Source organism: Oncorhynchus kisutch, linkage group LG22, assembly GCF_002021735.2.
Source record: "Oncorhynchus kisutch isolate 150728-3 linkage group LG22, Okis_V2, whole genome shotgun sequence".
Lineage (NCBI taxonomy): Eukaryota > Metazoa > Chordata > Actinopteri > Salmoniformes > Salmonidae > Oncorhynchus > Oncorhynchus kisutch.
In genome coordinates, this window is record NC_034195.2 from 40,657,676 (window position 1) to 40,673,520 (window position 15,845).

A 15,845-nucleotide genomic window follows, 5' to 3' on the forward strand; every position below is an offset into this window, starting at 1 on the left:
TGTTATTGTGTAGAAATTGAGTTTAGGGGTTATTGTTAGTACAAGTTGAATAAGGATCATTCAACAATGTGTTAATACAATGTTATTCCTATTGAATTACTACACAGACACAAGCTACTCAGTGAAGTTGTACCCCCTCTGAATAGCACAATACATCTGTCTCCAGAAGAGACTCCTCTATTGGCTCAGAGAAGCCAACAACAGTGTTTTGTGTTCTGTTACTGTGCCCATGTGGATGCTTGACAAGCTTATGATGGTCATGCATATAAACTACAAGAAACTAAAACAATTATACATTGAAAATTAATTTTAATGGAATGTTCCCAACCTCACCAGCTTGTAATTGAAGTCTAGGGAATGGCCTCCAGGGGGCTAGATGTGACTGCATTACACAAAGCATGGAGGTGACCACAAGGCTATTCAACTCTGCCTGCATTGGCTTCCTAGTGTTATTAGTTCCCCAACTCCTTAATTAAACCTCTGGCCAGGCAACATGATGGTTCAGATGGTATTCAACATGTCTTCTGAACTTGTTTGACAATGAAGTAGAGGGTAGTTGTGAAATACAGTATGTATCCCCTCTGTGTTTGAGTCAGTATTTAGAAATAATGCAGGATGTGTCTTTAAAGCCACAAATTCCCTGTTGTGTTCAACACACATTTGACCCTCAAAATAAAGTGATTCAACTGTCCATGTTACGTTACATTGAGTCAGTATCTGATACTACATCGTAATTAATTGATAGTTGATACATCGTGTCATCATATTATTACAAGTGGAGCGAAAAACAAACAGGAGGATACTTTGTAGAAAAAATATCGGCTTCATAAAATCCAGAATGAAGTCTTGCCTACCATTGAGCGTCTCAGCATTCCTCCCGAAAACAGTCGCATCCATCCTCCCATAATCTCTCTCCTCGCTCCATAGTATTCCTGAACGTCACAGCAGAGTCCCAAGTTCCTAAAAGTTGGGCAACGACTGAACATCAAGAATAGTGGACAAGTTGCTGCATAGATTTACGGGAGTTTTGTAGAAAAGGTAGGCCGAAAGTATTTCGCTATTCTATCTAATAATTTGCCGTTCTTGTATTTTTTTGGTGTGCCACATACTTTCCGCTTGTTTCCAAATGTAGCGCCGCAGCTCGCTATAGCTGGACTACTAATATGTAAATCGTATTCATTGTATCTTTATAACTTCCGCTTTATACAATGTTAAATGCGCCCACTGCATGAGTTTGCTTTTGAAAAACATAATGATTTGAAGTCCTCTCGCGGTTATGGTCTGTCTATCGAACCTAAATCAATGTGATAATGATGTTCCAGTCGAAATGATCACGACGTTGTGGCTTTTGACGTCCTGATGTTTTATACCGGCTTAGTTGCCATATAGGCTACTTTGATTTATATGAATTGATATTGTGCCATGGTAGCAACGATTGCGTACATTTTGTCTTCGCTGTAAACATTTGGACTGTTGGCGAGAACTCTGCAGCTTTGACACATGGGTGAGGGGGAGGAGCCATTTGGAAGTACACTAGGTATACAAAAGTATGTGGACACCCCTTCAAATGAGTGGATTTGGCTATTTCAGCCACACCCGTTGCTGACAGGTGTGCACGAACGAGCACACCGCCATGCAATCGCCATATACCAACATTTACAGTAGAATGGCCTCACTGAAGAGCTCAGTGACTTTCAACGTGGCACCATCATAAGATGCCACCTTTTCCAACAAGTCAGTTCATCAAATTTCTGCCCTACTAGAGCTGCCCCTGTCAGCTGTAAGTGCTGTTATTGTAAAGTGGAAATGTCTAGGAGCAACACAGGCTCAGCTGTGAAGAACAGGACCGCCGAGTGCTGAAGCGCGTAGTACATAAAAAGCGTCTGTCCTTGGTTGCAACTCTCACTACCAAGTTCCAAACTGCCTCTGGAAGCAACGTTAGCACAATAACTGTTTGTCTGGAGCTTCATGTAATGGGTTTCCATGACCGAGTTGCCGCACACAAGCCTAAAATCAACATGCGCAATGCAAAGCGTCGACTGGAGTGGTGTACAGCTGCCATTGTACCCCGGAGCAGTGGAAATGCGTTCTCTAGAGTGATTAATCACGCTTCAACATCTGGCAGTCCGACATACGAATCTGGGTTTGGTGGATGCCAGGAGAACGCTACCTGCCCCAATTAGAACACGTATGCGGAGTTGAGCGGTTGGTATATCCCGCTCATTGCTCACCTGCGCTCCTTGTCCTTTCCTAAAAACCACTCCCGCCTCAAATTCGCTCCATTCATTAAAATCACAATTTAACCAACACCCATCTATTTTTGTGACTACCTGGACATACCAATTGTTTTTTAGGTATTGAAACTAAACCATATGGATTTTAATTTAAAGTATTTTAATAAACATGACAAGGTGAATGTTAGAAGTGAACATAATTTCAAATAGCCTACATGTCATATTAAACAGCATATAAACACTTTAAATAGGTGAGGAGCCAAACAGGGAGCCTGAGAAGGAACGAAAATGAATAATTTATTCTATATTATTTAAATTATTTCAAGACTATACGTTAAAAAGAAATACACTGTGAAGCATTTGCGAGTGCGACACAATAGTCTGGTGGGGACATAAAGAGCTCAGCATTTAATTAAACATAATTTCATTGTATTAAATTATTATACTCTATACATTGCGCATAAAGGTTGTGACTTACTTAGAATTAAATACAAATTAAACATGAAATGACTTAGTGCCTTTGAATTCATTTTTAGAATACATTTTTAGAAAAACGAGTCTGGCCAGTCTGTGGCTTCTGGCTCATGTGATGGTGCCTGGAGAACAGGCCAGAAGCGGAGAATATCCTCTCCACACGTGCAAAGCCACTGGGGATGATAAACACCCCGTTGGCCACTCTTGCCAGGCTGGGCAGAGATGCAAAGTTTTTTTGAACAATTGGTGTATATAGGTAGAGGTTTTTAGGCAAATTAACCCAATCAAAATAATATATAAAATAAAGCTTTTGGGATAAATGTCTTCAGATTCCATAAAGATTAGTTGTCGACACTACATCACCGCACTCCCTCTCTTCCTCTTGGTTCTCATCTTTGTAAGTCACCTTGATTTAGTAACTGTGTTTTACCAGTTTCTTTATGAAAATATTTAGCGAACTCCATGATAGTAACTAAAGCAAGGGGCTATGCTGGGGCGGGCATGACCTGAGCTCGTGAAGTGAGCACTACTGGAGCTAAATTGGAGCGGGCAAGAAGGCGAAAGCTCCTATACCTTTGAGAATCTCGCTCCACGCTCCAGTCAAATTAGGCACACTCCACTCTTCGCTCCGCTCTGCTCACATGCTCTGGCCACAATACATAGTGCCAAAAACGTATGGATAAGAGCATCTGCTAAATGACTAAAATGTAAAATGTAAACTGTAAAGTTTGGTGAAGGAGAAATAATGGTCTGGGGCTGTTTTTCATAGTTCGTGCTAGGCCCCTTAGTTCGAGTGAAGGGAAGTCTGAACCCTACAGCATACAATGACATTCTAGACAATTCTGTGCTTCCAACTTTGTGCTACCAGTTTGGGGAAAGCACTTTCCTGTTTCAGCATGAAAATGCCCCGTGCACAAAGCGAGGTCCACACAGAAATGGTTTGTCGAGATCAGTGTGGAAGAACTTTACTTGCTTGCGTAGAGCCCTGACCTCAACCCCATTGAACATCTTTCGGATGAATTGGAACGTTGACTGCGAGCCAGGCCTAATCGCCCAACATCAGTGCCCGACCTCACTAATGCTGTTGTGGCTGAATGGAAGCAAGACCCCGCAGCAATGTTCCAACATCTAGTGGAAAGCCTTCCCAGAAGAGTGGAGGCTGTTTTGCAGCAACAGGCAAACCAACTCCATATTAATGCCCATGATTTTGGAATGAGATGTTCCATGAGCAGGTGTCCACATACTTTTAGTCATGTAGTATATTTTGAGTTCATAGAGATATAACGTTTTTAAACATCACTCATTGGCAAAGTGAAGAATGGTATTCTAACACAGTAGTAGACCTATTATTAGAGTATTTTCCAATTAGGAGGAATACTTCTAAACATATTTCCATATAGGGGTAGGCTTAATATAATACAAAATATTTCACCAGGCAAAGTAAATTGTATACCAGTGCCACATGACACAAATGTCCCAAATAATTTCTACCCCATAAATCTGTAGATAACTTCACATTTGTAATGTTAGACCTGCTGATGCAAGACTATAGGCTACAGTGTTACCACTTTGTTCTTATTTTATAGTAAACCACAATAACTGACCTTTTCATACTTATGCCCTCCTATTTTACCTTCATCAAAAGTAATTCTGTCCAATTTCATACGTTCCTGGAGATCAAACATAATTTTTTGATGATGGATCTTAGACATTCAATCCACCTGTTGATGCTTAGGCCTATAGTTTCAACTCAGTGATTGGAGTGACACATTTACTCTGTTTGAGATTTGAGAGAACTGCTCCCATTGCCACACATAGGACTGTAGAGTTATTAGTCAAATGATCTGTGTTTTTTTTCTCTGTTTCTATTAAAACTTCCCTGGCCAGAGAACAAAATAACAGGAACTGGGTTTTCCATTATGCTCATTCTATAAACAGAGGTTGTCACAATACATGCATACAAATGTCAATTACAGCTAAAAGTTTCCAAGGTTTTTTTCTAGGCTATATCAGATGCTTTGCTCTTACCAGGAACTGAATGGCCAAACCAACAGTACTTACAAAAAAACTAACAATTTTAAACAGCTTCAAATCATGACGAAGGGACTTTTATTGTCTATGTGGCCATGATTCTACCTACAAACAAAGGCCTCTTTCCCTCTGCAAAATTGAGTGTTTTATTAATGTTTCAGCTAAATACATAATTATTTTCGGTCCTATTGCAAGTGTCTATTTCTCCTCTTCTGTCCTTATCTGTTTTGCTCTGTTCTCGGCTAGTTTCTGTACAGTCCAGTTATAACATCATCAAATTAGCATCTAGGGTTACGTTTTATGATCCTGTTATTAACGTGTATTAGGCTATGAATCAACATCCAAGAATCACTCAGCCTGCTCAGTAATAAGCTGGTTATCCCTTTGTAATAACACATTGTAAAAAGGGATTTTTACAAGTTCCTATTCTGAATATGCCTGCAGGGCCTACACTCCGTATGTATGAAACACATTGGTAGACACTGACAGACACAGTATGTAAAGTACCCTGGGCCATGGTTGTTCACTGAGCCTGTAGCAGCCAGTCAGAGAGCCTTGGGTTGATCTCCTTAGGGCCACATCTGCTCCATCCTGGGGGAAAAATGTCCTTCACCCTGAATGCTCCTGCTAGACCAGCTGAAATCTAATCCCTAATGCTGTAGAGAGCAGGAAAATCACACCCCACCCGGCAAGCTACTTAAAGCTACTCAAGACCTTTAAACACACACATATTGGCCTAGCCCTAGGCCTGTATCTCGTGCTACTCCATGATGTTAACTGTAGCCGCATTTATTATTGAAGTCTGGCTCTAAGATAAGTTAAGCATGACCCCTGTGAGTGAAATTAGCTCAACGCCTTTCACTAAGAGCAACTGAAAAAAGTGTTGTGGTAGCTATAAGAAGCTATTCATCCACTAAGCTCTTCTTCCTGTTTAAAGCCTTGTATGCTATGCTCATATCATACACTAAATTGCCAAAAGTATGTGGACACCTGCTCGTCGAACATCTCATTCCCAAATCATGGGCATTAATATGGAGTTGGTCCCCCTTTGCTGCTAAAACAGCTTCCACTCTTTTGTGAAGGCTTTCCACTAGATGTTGGAACATTGCTGCTGGGACTTGCTTCCATTCAGTCACATTAGTGAGGCCGGGCACTGATGTTGGGCGATTAGACCTGGCTCGTAGTCGTCTTTCCAATTCATCCCAAAGGTGTTCATTGGGGTTGAGGTCAGGGCTCTGTGCAGGCCAGTCAAGTTTTTCCACACCGATCTCGACAAACTATTTCTGTTTGGACCTTGCTTTGTACACAGGGGCATTGTCATGCTGAAACAGGAAAGGGCATTCCCCAAACTGATGCCACAAAGTTGAAAGCACAGATTCGTCTAGAATGTCATTGTATGCTGTAGCGTTAAGATTTCCCTTCACTGAAACAAAGGGTCTTACCCAAACCATTATTCCTCCTTCACCAAACTTTAGAGTTGGCACTATAAATTCGATCAGTAGCGTTCTCCTGGCATCCGCCAAACCCAGATTCATCTGACGGAATGCCAGATGGTGAAGCGTGATTAATCATTCCACAGAACGCATTTCCACTGATCCAGAGTACAATGGTGGCGAGCTTTACACCACTCCAACCAGGGGCAAGTGTTTAAATTATGCAGTATTAGCAATAGCAAAATAAGAGTCTGGTAGTAGCAGTTGTGATGTGTGTAGCGTGAGTGTGTGTGTAGCACCGTTTAAAGTAGATGTCCTGGATGGGTGGGATCATGGCCCCAGTAATGTACTGGGCCATCATCACCACCCGACTGGCTCCAAGCAGCAAAGTCTAGGCCTTAATCCTTTGTCAATGTGTGAGTTAATCTCTTAGGCTACATAGCGTGAGTTCATTTCTTTAATCAGTGGAATATTCTTAGTTATCTTTGTCTTTGGGCAAACAGACCAATTAGGCTCCATGCTTTCATTGCTGAGTTGGATGTCCCTTCAGCTGTAATCATAATAAACATCATGACATTATTTGTTGTTACAAGAGTGGGGAAACGCACTGTAAAAGTTAAATGTTATGGCAAAAACGAAGTGTTGTATTCTCTCGTTATTTCTTGATGTTTTGCCCCTAGAGGGTAACAATCCTCAAACCAATTCCTGCACCGTAATTGAGGAAACCGCTGTGTTCTGGAATGCACATTATTGGATCACCATCCATAACTCACAGCAGGGTCGTCTGGTCCATGAAATCTCCTACTGGACCATTCATTATGAGGAGCTGAGGAGCACAAAATCATTTCTCAGCCCTCTCCAGTCCTCAAGGTCAGAGTCCACACAGCTTCCCTCTAATAGTCTGCTGTAGCCAGCTGGGATGAAGAAAATGCAGTCTAGCTTCTCTAATCGGCCAAATCAATAAGCCAGATGACAGCTAACCTAGCTCGGAAAGTCTCCTTTGTGTCCCACCTGATAGTTCTACATCGTCTTGTTCTATGTTTTATGTTTTCTCCCTTTTAAATTTTTTTGTTTTGTTGCTATGCCTTTTGTGTAGATGTGTTTCGTGGCTGACTTTTCAGGATTCTTGAAGGTGCTCATCGGTGTTAGAGATAGGATGAAGAGCGCTATGTACATTTTGTGTTTACTCTGGTATCCAGAGGATGAGAAACATAAGTGGGGTTTGATGCACATGGGTGAACACCTCACAGCGTGTATGACCTCCGACTGCTTGTATTTTTATTTATTTATTTCACCTTTATTTAACCCGGTAGGCCAGTTGAGAACAAGTTCTCATTTACAACTGCGACCTGGCCAAGATGAAGCAAAGCAGTGCGACAAAAATAACAACACAGAGTTACACGTAAACAAACGTACAGTCAATAACACAATAGAAAAGAAAAATAGAAAAATCTATGTACAGTGTGTGCAAATGTAGAAGAGTAGGGAGGTAAGGCAATAAATAGGCCCTAGCGGCGAAATAATTACAATTTAGCATTAATACTGGAGTGATAGATGTGCAGATGTGGATGTGCAAGTAGAAATACTGGGGTGCAGACGAGCAAGAGTGTAAGTAATAATATGGGGATGAGTTGGGTGTGCTATTTACAGATTGGCTGTGTACAGGTACAGTGATCGGTAAGCTGCTCTGACAGCTGATGCTTAAAGTTAAAGAGGGAGATATAAGACTCCAGTTTCAGAGATTTTTGCAATTCACTCCAGTCATTGACAGTAGAGAACTGTAAGGAAAGGCAGCCAAAGTAAGTGTTGGCTTTGGGGATTACCAGTGCAATATACCTGCTGGAGCGCGTGCTACGGTTGGGTGTTGCTATAGTGACCAGTGAGCTGAGATAAGGCTGGGCTTTACCTAGCAAAGACTTATACTTTCTTAGTTCTAAAAACTAAGACTTTCTTAGTTCTAAAAAAAGTGTAGAACTAAGAACAGATATAGCTCTTGGTTCACCCCGGACGTGACTGCCCTTGACCAGCACAAAAACACCCTGTGGCGTACTGCACTAGCTTCAAATAGTCCCCGCGATATGCAACTTTTCAGGGAAGTCAGGAACCAATATACACAGTCAGTTAGGAAAGCTAAGGCTAGCTTTTTCAAACAGAAATTTGCATCTTGCAGCACTAATTCCAAAAAGTTTTGTGACACTGTAAAGTCCATGGATAATAAGAGTACCTCCTCCCAGCTGCCCACTGCACTGAGACTAGTCAACACTGTCACCACTGATAAATCCACGATAATCGAATTTCAATAAGACTTTCTCTATGACTGGCCATGCTTTCCACCTGGCTACCCCAAACCCGGCCAACAGCTCTACACCCCCCGCAGCAACTGGCCAAAGCTCCCCCCATTTCTCCTTCACCCAAATCCAGATAGCTGATGTTCTGAAAGAGCTGCAAAATCTGGATCCCTACAAATCAGCTGGGCTAGACAATCTGGACCTTCTCTTCCTAAAATTATCCGCCGTCATTGTTGCAACCCCTATTTAACCTCTCTTTCGTATCGTCTGAGATTCCTAAAGATTTTAAAGCGGCCGCAGTCATCCCCCTCGTCAAAGGGGGAGACACTCTGGACCCAAACTGTTACAGACCTATATCCATCCTGCCCTGCCTTTCTAAAGTCTTCGAAAGTCAAGTGAACCAACAGATCACCGACCATTTCGAATCCCACCGTACCTGCTCCGCTATGCAATCTGTGTTCTGAGCTGGTCACGGGTGCACCTCAGCCACGCTCAAGGTCCTAAACAATATCATAACCGCCATTGATAAAAGACAGTACTGTGCAGCCGTCTTCATCGACCTGGCCAAGGCTTTCGACTCTGTCAATCACCACATTCTTTGTGGTCCCTATGCTTGTGTTAAAAATAACCACCCCGATATGTAATTAATATATATTTTTAGTGGTTGGGTAGCTAGACAATATTTTGTTGATTACACACAGTGGTTAATGATATGGTTCTTCACTAATGTTAAAAGCATACATAAGCAGAACCTAATTATGTATCCTTTGAAAAGCTATCTGTCTCTCCCTCACGATCCCCCAATGCTTTTGAGAGTAGGCTGAAGTACTCACACAACAATGCTCACTTCCTGGTTGAGAGAGAAATCAAAACCTAACTATTCCTCATGCCTCATTGCAGTCTTACACCCCCTCTCTCTGCATAATTCAATTTAGTGAATTTACTCAATTTCGCCCACTTGGTAAAGTGTGTTCATGTACTTGGCATCTGAGGAGATTGAAGAGAATGCTGCAGGCATTCTCTCACGGAAGCAGGGAGGGGAGGGTACAAGGCACAAATTCCCCAGTAATGAGAAGCACATCTTCAGTCTGATGCTGTTCAAATCAAACCCCACACCACTGTCATGGCTGTCATGGCTGTCATGGTGTGTCAAACTGAGACTGGGCCTCATAGCTAGGATAACACAGAGTCTTGTCCTCTGACCTTTTCCCATGGTGATAAGAACTTGGCCAGATGTTTGCAATACACACAAAGCCCCAGCCACACTACTTGAGTGAAGTGTGGTAGAAGGGGCTATACAGTAAGTGTACTAGGGCTGGCCCCATTTAGTCGACTGGTTGGTCGACCGAGATTTCTTTAGTCGGGCATTCGCACATTTTTTTTCATGGAGCACAAGACATCTGTCTGATTCACGCCTGTCTCAGTAGACTAATTCATTGTGGAGGCCACGGGGATGGCACAGTCCATCACTCTGAGACATGATACTGAAAATGTATATGGTTATATTGTTAAAATAATGGTGCAACACTAATGACTCAATTAATTTGTAACAAATGCGCCTTCTCCTGTGTTGAATATGGTCGCTGTCCGCGGTTCTGAAACATAATCTTCAGTGCTCTGTAGAATTGGCTCCTTTCCCTATGATGCTATGTGCATAATTGCAAAATGAACCAGCATATTGGGATTGAGAACAATGTGGTGGAAGCAGCAGCAGCAGAGATGAGGAAACAGCTCTTGTTTTAAGCCCTTTTTGGATGGGATTAGTTTTACTGGCGGTGGTCAGGTAATGTAATTATGTGCAGAAGCACAAAACACCACATCTGTCAATTTTGTTCCGTCCGAATCTGCCATGTTAGTAATCTGTACATGGCAGGAGAGTAACAATTCCAGACAGAATAACTCCAAGGTCCTCTGATAATACTAGTCCTGTGCGAATCGACATCCCTGTGTTCTGGGAGAAATGTCTATGTTTGGCAGGTGTTGCTCAAGGTTTCAGCAAGAAAACAATATCTGATTCGATACATTGAAAGAAGTTTTACGAATAGCCTATATATGAACGGCCTACATGTATCAACTTTCCCAGTGAATGCTTTTGTTCATATGTTTTGTGCGTATGAGTTGAATATTTTCAAATGCATCAGTAAAAAACATTGTGCCTATTTATTGTAACCCTTGCTGTTAATAGATCGCAAAGCAGCATACAACTGACCTAAACATTTGGAAATTACAAGCTCACTTTCACATCCATTGCCTTAAAACGCATCTCAAGTGCAAGTGCACTGTTTAGCTCACATCTGAAGGCTTGGAGGCATGTAGGGCGTCTACTGCGGATTGTACATTTCCTCAATTCAAATATTATTGTGACACTATAACAAAGATGGTTAGGTATTGTTTAGAAAGTTGGGAACCAAGCTCAAGCCTCCCCAGCTTCTCCTTCACCCAAATCCAGAGAGCAGATGTTCTGAAAGAGCTACAAAAACCTGGGCCCGTACAAATCAGCTGGGCTAGACAATCTGGACCCTCTCTCTCTAAAACTATCCGCCGCTATTGTTACAACCCCTGTTACCAGCCTGTTCTTTTTTAAATTTATTTTTTACCAGTAGCTACTATCTTGTCTCATCGCTACAACTCCCGTATGGGCTCTGGAGAGACGAAGGTTGAAAGTCATGCGTCCTCCGATACACAACCCAACTAGCCGCACTGCTTCTTAACACAATGCGCATCCAACCCGGAAGCCAGCCGCACCAATGTGTCGGAGGATACACCGTGCACCTAGCAACCTTGGTTGGTGCGCGATGAGACAAGGACATCCCTACCGACCAAGCCCTCTCTAACCCGGACGACGCTAGGTCAATTGTGCGTCGCCCCACGGACCTCCCGGTCGCGGCCGGTTACGACAGAGCCTGGGCGCGAACCCAGGGACTCTGATGGCACAGCTGGCGCTGCAGTACAGCGCCCTTAACCACAATAAACACTTGCAGTGCTGTGGTGCTTTTTCACTGCAGTAGGGTGGAGAGCGAGACAACGTGGGCCAGTCACACGGGCACTCGCTGTAAAAACATTTAACACAGTGTGACCATCGGGCTCTATCTTGAGTCATTTGTATTTCTTAATAATTTAAACAATCCGTGTGTTTAAAGCATCAGACAAGCTCAGTGCATATGTAGTTGGTTTTATTCAAACACATAGGGTATGTCTGTCTCTATATTTCTATATGTCTGTCTATACATTTAGACCAATCGATTGGTCAAAATAACCAGACAACTCTCGGTTGACGAAGATTTTTTCTTTAGTCGGGAACAGCCCTAAAGTGTACCAAGTATGGATGCCACTGCTGCCAAACTAGCTCTTTATGAATGTGCCAGGAAGCTGCCAACTAAGTAAAACGTTTGTGATTGTCACGACTTCTGCCGAAGTCGTTGCCTCTCCTTGTTCGGGCGGTGCTCGACATCACCGGCCTCCTAGCCATCATTGATCCATTTTTCATTTTCCATTGGTTTTGTCTTGTCTTCCCACACACCTGTTTTCAATCCCATTCATTACATGTTGTGTATTTAACCCTCTGTTTCCCCTCATGTCTTTGTCAGAGATTGTTATATGTCAAGTGTTGTTTTATGCTGTATAGGTGAGCGACGGGTCCTCGTACCCATGTTCGTTATTGTATGTACGTATTTAGTGTTTGGAGCATTTTAAGTGAACTTATATTAAAAGACTCCATTTACACTCCGTTTTGACTCTCCTGCGCCTGACTTCCCTGCCACCTATACACACGACTCTGACAGTGATTTAGCTACACTTCTGTGAGACATTGAAAAGTATGAGATACCACCGTATTGTTTTTCATGCCGTGAGCTGAAAGGGATTATAGGCCAGTGTTTGAGGGGAGTGTGAGAGACCTTTGATATCTGAGAACCATATACCCTCTGAAAGGATCAAGACAAAATTATTTAAGTCAATATATGTGTGACTGCTTTGATGCCTGTTTTAGCTGGAATGGACTAATGTTTTGTCAGAAATGGTTTCAAACCAAAGGCTTATGGGATCTGCCCTGAATCCGATGATGGGTCAGTAAATGTCTGAAAATAATTGTTTTATATTATATATATACAGTGAGGGAATAAAGTATTTGATCCCCTGCTGATTTTGTACGTTTGCCCACTGACAAAGAAATTATCAGTCTATAATTTTAATGGAAGGTTTATTTGAACAGTGAGAGACAGAATAACAACAACAAAATCCAGAGAAACGTATGTCAAAATGTGTATAAATTTGTGTATGTGTATGATTTGCATTTTAATGAGGGAAATAAGTATTTGATAAGTATTTGACCTCTCTGCAAAACCCTTGTTGGCAATCACAGAGGTCAGACGTTTCTTGTAGTTGGCCACCAGGTTTGCACACATCTCAGGAGGGATTTTGTCCCACTCCTCTTTGCAAATCTTCTCCAAGTCATTAAGGTTTCGAGGCTGATGTTTGGCAACTCGAACCTTCAGCTCCCTCCACAGATTTTCTATGGGATTAAGGTCTGGAGACTGGCTAGGCCTCTCCAGGACCTTAATGTGCTTCTTCTTGAGCCACTCCTTTGTTGACTTGGCCATGTGTTTTGGGCCATTGTCATGCTGGAATACCCATCCACTACCCATTTTCAATGCCCTGGCTGAGGGAAGGAGGTTCTCACCCAAGATTTGACGGTAAATGGCCCCGTCCATCGTCCCTTTGATGCGGTGAAGTTGCCCTGTCCCCTTAGCAGAAAAACACCCCCAAAGCATAATGTTTCCACCTCCATGTTTGACGGTGGGGATGGCGTTCTTGGGGTCATAGGCAGCATTCCTCCTCCTCCAAACACGGCGAGTTGAGTTGATGCTAAAGAGCTGCATTTTGGTCTCACCTGACCATCTGGATGATCCAGAGGAGGAATGGGAGAAGGTCATGTGGTCTGATGAGACAAAAATATAGCTTTTTGGTATAAACTCCACTCGCCGTGTTTGGAGGAAGAAGAAGGATGAGTACAACCCCAAGAAAACCATCCCAACCGTGAGGCATGGAGGTGGCAACATCATTCTTTGGGGATGCTTTTCTGCAAAGGGGACAGGACGACTGCACCGTATTGAGGGAAGGATGGATGGGGCCATGTATCGCGAGATCTTGGCCAACAACCTCCTTCCCTCAGTAAGAGCATTGAAGATGGGTCGTGGCTGGGTCTTCCAGCATGACAACGACCCGAAACACACAGCCAGGGCAACTAAGGAGTGGCTCCGTAAGAAGCATCTCAAGGTCCTGGAGTGGCCTAGCCAGTCTCCAGACCTGAACCCAATAGAAAATCTTTGGAGTGAACTGAAAGTCCGTATTGCCCAGCGACAGCCCCGAAACCTAAAGGATCTGGAGAAGGTCTGTATGGAGGAGTGGTCCAAAATCCCTGCTGCAGTGTGCAAACCTGGTCAAGAACTACAGGAAACGTATGATCTCTGTAATTGCAAACAAAGGTTTCTGTACCAAATATTAAGTTCTGCTTTTCTGATGTATCAAATACTTATGTTTTTAATTTTACTAGGCAAGTCAGTTAAGAACAAATTCTTATTTTCAACGACGGCCTAGGAACAGTGGGTTAACTGCCTGTTCAGGGGCAGAACGACAGATTTGTACCTTGTCAGCTCAGGGATTCGAACTTGCAACCTTTCGGTTACTAGTCCAACGCTCGGCTACCCTGCCGCCCATGTCATGCAATAAAATGCAAATGAATTACTTAAAAATCATTAGTGCACCTATGATAAAAAATTACAGACCTCTACATGCTTTGTAAGTAGGAAACACTGCCGATTTTGCAGGTTATCAAGTACTTGTTCTCCCCACTGTACCTGGACTTTTTGTTACTTTCACACACAGAAACTAGTATTGCTACTATACAAATTATTCATACTCACCATTGATTGTCAGAAAGACCAGTGAATGACAGCGGTTAAGAGTGGACTGCAAAGGAATTATAATAATTTGGTTGTTGTTACATTGTATGAGGTAGGCCTATGTGCTGTGCTGGATTGAGCAAGATCATAGATCTAAAGAAATGTTCTTGCTCACATGTTCCTGACATGTTTTTCTCCTGTATTAGACCTGTAATTCCCCATCAGAAATTGGATGAATGGCCATTGTGCTCCTTAGACACATGGCTTCTGCTCCTTCTCACACTCTCATGTACCTGAAATGGAAGGGAATTTCTGTACTCCGTGAACCATGAGAGAGGCCTATTTAGTGAGGTGATTTTAAGTCTTTCTTTATAATAAGGTTAGGCCTAGTGATGGGATTTCTGCCAATGCCAGCAATAGACAATTTGATATGAACTTGACCATTTGATGTCTAGTGTAGTGTCTGTTTGAAAGTGTTTATGAGAGGCTAATCAAAGTAAAGGAAGGAAATCTTTAACTTGGTTGCTTTTTCCATTCTGTGGATGCCTTTTGTGTGTTGGAGCTGACGATTGACATGTCTTATGTCCCACCCGACTTTGGCTTCTCCGCTGTATCTCTGTTATGGGTTGGGCTCACTATGCCAGTTATGTTTCAAAGGCTTTTTTCTCCTTTTGATTTTGTGTTGTAATGACTTTATGTCTGTATGTGTGTGAGGGAGTGGTGTGATGAGAACGCTGCTGCTAATAAACACACAAAGCAATTGTGTGTCTGTACATGAATATCCATATGGGGCAGAGCCTCCGTTCCTGGGTTTCACCATCTGGTTCTGTGTAGCGTTTGACTGAGGCGTTAATCATTGGGTCATAAGGCTCTCAGAGATATACAGATTTCATTCAGCAGTGGACTCTTATGAATGCATCTCTGGTATAGGCCCATGAGTGCTGTCTGTTGGGTCTGTTGGGTCTGTAATTGTCACACCCTGACCTTAGAGAGGCTTTTTTATTCTCTATTTGGTTAGGTCAGGGTGTGACTTGGGTGGGCAAATCTATGTTTCTATTTCTTTGTTGGCCTAGTATGGTTCCCAATCAGAGGCAGCTGTTTATCTTTGTCTCTGATTGGGGATCATGCTTAGGCAGCCCTTTTTCCCACCTTAAGTTGTGGGATCTTGATTTTGTTAGTTGCTGTATAGCCTGCAGAACTTTACGTTTGTTTATATTTTGGTGTTTTTTGGTGTTCATCAAAATAAAGAAAGATGTGCACTTACCACGCTGCACCATGGTCTCATTCCAACAACAGACGTAACAGTAATAGGTAGTGAGTTATCAAAATGGTGGCCTGTTTTTTCCCAGCAGCTTAACTAATGTCCTGCAGTGAGGCTCCTTTTCACAGAGAAATCACACTAATAAGTGTTGTCTTTCCCTGGGGCCAACAGTACTCCTTCATTGTCACAGTCTCTCATGAGCTCTCCCAAACTAATAAGCTATC

General features: G+C 42.6%; 1 protein-coding gene across 1 annotated transcript in view; it reads left to right on the plus strand.

Annotated features, from left to right (window-relative positions):
- Positions 1–911: 911 nt before the first annotated feature.
- The window catches only part of LOC109867797 (solute carrier family 45 member 3-like), a 56,850-nt gene continuing 41,916 nt past the window's right edge, over positions 912–15,845 (plus strand). The window contains exon 1 of the mRNA XM_020457094.2: positions 912–1,038. The gene's annotated coding sequence lies outside the window, so the exon portion shown is untranslated. The remainder of the gene's footprint in view (positions 1,039–15,845) is intronic.